This window comes from Pieris napi, chromosome 11, assembly GCF_905475465.1.
Source record: "Pieris napi chromosome 11, ilPieNapi1.2, whole genome shotgun sequence".
NCBI lineage: Eukaryota > Metazoa > Arthropoda > Insecta > Lepidoptera > Pieridae > Pieris > Pieris napi.
Window position 1 is genome coordinate 2,308,429 of NC_062244.1, and position 6,000 is coordinate 2,314,428.

Consider the following 6,000-nt stretch of genomic DNA (forward strand, 5'->3'; position numbering starts at 1 on the left):
TGGGAATTATCATGTTATGATCGAGTCCCTTGATTTTAACTGTTTCTTTGGTTTATCATTGAGATCTCTTTTTTAACTTTTAGGAGTCATATTATAATTTCATTTGTTTTTATATTGTTTTTATGTAGTTTGAAATCATTACTTAACGAGTATAAATAGGCGGTCGACACGTCAAAGGCACAACAAGTCAATTGTCAAAATCGAGGCGCCATTTTGACAATTTACTTGTCGTGCTTACAGGGACAGTGCTGATTGAGTATTCAATGGAGCAGTGCGGTGATGAGGTTAGACCGAGATTGTGATTAAAAGTGAGATCGGTGCCTTGAAACCGCAGCTCATAATTTAAGCTTTAGTGTTATTTGTAGTGTTAAAAGAAATCAATCTAAATCAAATAGTGTATGATAATTATCCGTGTCATTTGTGCTCGAACTTTACCCACATGAGGCTCACTAAACCTGCTAATGATGTCAATATCGATGAAGAGGGGATATTTCTCTGACACATATATACATTATTCTTCTTTAAACTGAATGAAAAAAAGGGTAATTGCCTTCAAAAATGTACATAAAACAGACAGATTACTTCAGACATCTTTAAGCTGTTAATAATACTAGGTATTGAAGGGTCAAAGGAAATGTATTAAAGCAATTTGTGGAGCAAACTGTCTTGATAGTTGCGTAGCTTTATTTAAGAAGCTCATTATTTTATCTCTTCTCTGTATTTATATTTTAGAAATGTCCTTCGTGCACAGAAACATACATATTATTTAAAAAATCAATCTGGATCTGTTTAGGAAAAACACCTTTTGCATGGCAATTAAGGTTTACAATAAATTACCAAAAGAATTAAAACATCTTCCGACTAGAGTCTTTAAAAAGCGACTTGGTGTATTACATTTGGAAAAAATGTACTATTCAATTAATGATTATTTGCGTAAGACACTGTAGTTGATAAAAATTTAATAAAGTATGATAAGATATGTACGATACAAATAATATAAGAATTGACAAAATTAGTATGACTAATAATGTAAAATGTAAATTTCCTTGAAAGACAAATTTGCGCGCCATTGTGTGTGGCAGAATATGCGAACTTACGATTGTACCACCTTACACATTTTTGTACCATATTCTTGCAATAAATAAATAATAATTATTATTAATATAAATTTAACAATACGTTAAAATACATTGAAAGTTATCAAAGAACACCCAGTATATAAAGTGCAATGTCGCTCATTATTCCATTGTTAGAGCGATCATCTGTCCTTCATGCGGACATTATACCGTCATTATGTCATCAACTCCATGTATCATATCTACAAAAGTTCTATACATACTTTAACGCAAAACTTAGAGTTATAAAACTTGTTATAATAATTTTATGATTTTTAATACCACTATAAAAAAACTACAAAGCAGTGTTGGCCTAATGGCTTCAGCGTGTGACTGTAATCTCTGAGGTCTTAGGTTCGATCCCCGGCTGTTCACCAATGAACTTTCTTTCTATGTGCGCATTTGGCATTCGCTCGAACGGTGAAGGAGTTTTCCTTTCCAAACATGGCGAGGAATCCGGCTGGCCTTAGAACTCGACGAATAGTGTCAGGCACAGGAGGCTGATAACTTGCCTATTAGATTGACAAATGATCATGAAACAGATTCAGAAATCTGAGGCTCTTAAAAGGTTATAGCGCCACTGATTTATTTTTTATTTATAAAAATGCTACAATATTTTTTTTAGATGGCAGAATACCAGAATTTCTTCGCTGCATCGCTATGCTGATTATGTCTGCAAAAAAGCATTGTCTCTGGTGTATATGATACACATGTGTGATGTATATTGTACATATATGTAATTTTAACTGTTATTGACCAAGAAAATGGTTTAAAGGATTTTTGTTTCATAAATTTTGTTACAAATGGTAAAAATAGTATCAGATTAATATATTATAAGCTGTCGAATTGAAATCTGTGATTTATCGTGAATAGTTAATTTCTTCTGATATTTTTAGAGTAGACATTCATAAACGTATAAACATTGTCAAACTGAACTGAACAAGACCCATGAAAAATAAAGACTTTTTTATGTAGCGTTAAGCTATGGTTTTATTAATTTAGTATTTATATTTTAATACATATACTTTTAATAAAATAATGAAAAATATAATGGTTTCTAAATGTCCTTATCGCGAATTATATCGCGATCTCTTCCAGGCAAAACGAATGAAAAGAATTATCACGGAGTGCAAGAAGTACAAAATTTAATTCTAATTTACTTATATTAATATTATGGGGTTATGAAACTAGAACGAATTTTTAAGTTTAAACTTCTGTGTCCGAAAAAATTTTAATATAAGCGATTTAAAACCCCCTGAAGCGAGAACAATTCTTGACATTAAACCAAAAAGTAGATGTAGGTCAGAAGATAATCACACTTCAATTCTGAAGTCGGGTCAGGTCAAAACGATTTAAACGCAACTTGGGGTAAAATTTCGCGATTTAAATTCCTGATTTTTTTATATACCAGCAGGCAAACTTACTGGAACCTCAACTCGTGTGTATGGTACCACCCATGGATACTCACATTGCCAGAAGGCTCGCAAGTGAGTTGCCAGCCTTTAAATTGGTATGCTCTTTTCTTGAACCCTAAGTCGAATTGGTTCGGAATTAGTTCAATGGGCAGCTGGTTCCACATATGGGTGGTACCTTAAAAACTACCTTAAGAAACGCTCATTTGTGGAACGACGGACGTCGAGGTGATACGGATGGTATTTTATATTCTGCCTTGACGTTATATGATGAAACTCAGCTACAGGTAGTGAATAAAACATATAACTTACTTTTAAAAATAAATGAAACTTTAAACGTAGCGAAATGAGGAATAATTAAAACTTCGAATGCTCTTCAGCAATTGTGGACAAGAGACGTGTTATGCCAACTCCTACAGAATGTCCCAGAACCAACAAATACCCATAAATAGGACCCATAAGGGACTGCAACATCAATTTCACAAATATATTTTGATAAGTATATTGAAATGCCATATTTACGCCATCTATTGTCGCAAAACTGACGTTTGCAATAATTCTGGGACAAAGAAAAATATGTCTTTTGTTTTTGAGTTATGTAAAAAATTAATTAATTAAATTTAAATAAATGCTTAGTACTCTGTAATAACAGTTATTATTAATTTAATTCAAATGATAAAAGTAAACAATGTTATCAATAAGAATATCAGTCGTTAAAAAGGATACAAAATATATCATAAACCTGTGTGTTTGATTGCGCTAATCTCAGAAACACCAAGGTTAACAAAATCCTTTGTGTTGATTTATCGTGAGAGACAATGTATAGTAAATGGATCATGACATTTACCAAAATGCTATAAAAACATTTTTAAGATATATATTATTTACATATACAAGCTAATCAGACAGACGTTGTCCTATACACACGTCGTACATACATAAAAATCTTAAAACACACAAACAATTTCATCAAATTCTGTCCAGTTTTCAGTGTTTAGGAGTTAAGAAGATTTATAAACATATATAGATACCAGCTGTTTATTTGCTGTATATATAAATAACCTAGATAGGTACCGACTGCAGCGCCATCTGCGGGGCTGATTTGCGAACCTAAATCATCCAGAACACCACCCAAACACATACAAAAAAATTCATTCAAATCGGTCCAGCCGTGTAAGAGGAGTTCAGTGACATACACACGTACGATAGAATAATATATATATATATATATATATATATATATATATATTATAAAGGTGTGCTTAAAAATTATGAAATGGAGTCAGATTTAAGATGAATTTCAGACTGATCCATTAAACAAAAGACTTTTCAAGTTAGTTAAATAATAATAAACTCAAGGTTCTATACAAAGGAGGATTTTCCTAACACAATTACATTTCTGTATTTTCGTACGTTAATCAAACCCTTATCCTGCCAATTAACAAGAACGTGTTAGTTGTGGTATAAATTTAAAATAATATAAATTATTTTTTCTGAATAAAAACTATTTTTAAATAAATCATTGGATCTGGCAACACAGTTTATGTCGTTTGGCTGAAGAAGGCGTGTACTTGCCAATTGAAAATCTTCGAGTACTTGTCCTATATCACCATAAATTGTATGAAGTTTTATTTAAAGAACTATAAATAAATATAATATGAAAATCGTCTCATCCCTGAGGTCGTAGGTTCGATCTCCGGCTGTGCACTGCACTTTCTTTCTATGTGCGCTTTTGACATTCGCTGGAACGGTGGAGGAAAGCAACGCGAGGAAACCGGCTTGCCATAGACCCAAATAATCGACAGCGTGTGTCAGGCACAGGAGGCTGATCACCTACATGCCTATAAGATTGACAAATGATCACGAAACAGATACATAAATCTGAGACCCAGGTCTAAAAAGGTTGTAGCGCCATTGTTTTTTTTTAAATTACAATATTATGTGTTAAAAATCTTTATCACAAGAAAAGCGACTATACCGGATAGTGAACGGCTAATTTATTCCATACATTAATACTATTCCAAAATCTATCTGCAATATACAAATACGAAAAAAATGCAGTCTTAAATTGGGTACAGAAATAGTACATGCAAATGGAGCGAACCACCTTTTTAAGCGGTTAAAAAGGATAGCAACTTGAATGAGAAATATAAAATTAATGATAAATGCAGCGTCTGTAAGCATTCAATTTTACTCAGTTGAAAACCTCAAACAAAGGGTTTAACAATATCATCTAAAGCTTTTTTAAACGTCTCAATATGCAACATATAAACAGCTAATACCTTACCTTAAATTACCGTAATATTTCCAAGAGGAGCACGCGACACGCCCGATCAACTCGAGGGCGACGCGAGAACTGAAACAGAATAAATTAGGGATGTATAGACATACACCCTTCGACAAACTGAATGCATACATTCCTAATAATTCATGGAAATTTCAACCTTATTAACATCGATTTTAATTAATTAAAATGCGAATGAAAAGAATTGCTCCAAGTTAAGCGTAAACAAAGGCCTACGGCTGTTTCAACGTAATTTTAAAATGGAGCTTATTAATTTAGTAAATACGTGTAACTGAAAAAAGGATTTACTTTTGTCTATTATAACAGGAAAATATATTGTAACTACAGTTGTTCTTAAGGTCTACACTGGCGTATGTTTTAATGCCCCGTCGGCAAATAGTCTGGTATTCATGACTCAAGAGGATTTTGCGACATATGTATATGCTAAAACTGAAGCTATGACTCCGCTGACTTATGTATTTTAAGAATTTCAAGCAGTGTTTTAGCTATAGCTGTAGCTTCGTCCCACAACCCCATCTCCACATTTATTATATAGTATTAGTATTATTATTATAGTTTATACATTTATTAATAATTTTGAAGCTCAAGCTCAATTTACGCTGTCTTCCTTCACCGTGCAAATGAATTAAGAAAAATTAAACTTAGTTACGTCGTTTTTGTGGCGTAATAATGAATAATATAATAATAATAATGTCAAATGTAAGTTTTGAGTTATAACAAGATATGTAAAGTGTAAATGGTTGTACTTTCCTACAATCTCTATGATATGGGCCTCATCAGAAAAAAAATTTTTAATGGTGGAGCGTATTTAAAATAAATTTACGAGCTTTGGGTTATTATCGAGTGTGCAGAAGAGGGCTATTCGTGCAATCTATAATTTAAAATGAAGGGAATATCTGAGAGATAAATTCAAGGAAATTAATATACTTACCTTTCCCTCGCAATATATTTATGAAAATATTATGTATGTATATAAAAATAGTGATAAGTTTACTAGAATAGAACATACGCACAATGTTAATACTCGGAACAAACGCAGGCTGCAATTTCCCCGTAGTAGACTATCTAAAGTTAGTCATTCTTTTTTGGGAAAAGGGATACTCTTCTTTAATAAATTTAAGAATGTATTAAAGGAAAGCTGTGTAAAAAGGCTTACTTTAAAGTTAAC

The 6,000-nt window shown here is 32.2% G+C and overlaps 1 protein-coding gene across 2 annotated transcripts in view; it reads right to left on the bottom strand.

Annotated features, from left to right (window-relative positions):
* Nucleotides 1-4,878, bottom strand: part of LOC125054014 (uncharacterized protein CG3556) — a 62,397-nt gene extending 57,519 nt beyond the window's left edge. Inside the window, exon 1 of one of the 2 annotated variants that reach the window (XM_047655664.1) lies at nt 4,815-4,878. The gene's annotated coding sequence lies outside the window, so the exon portion shown is untranslated. The remainder of the gene's footprint in view (nt 1-4,814) is intronic. The other variant, XM_047655665.1, reaches the window with a different exon arrangement.
* Between the last annotated feature and the right edge of the window lie 1,122 nt (nt 4,879-6,000).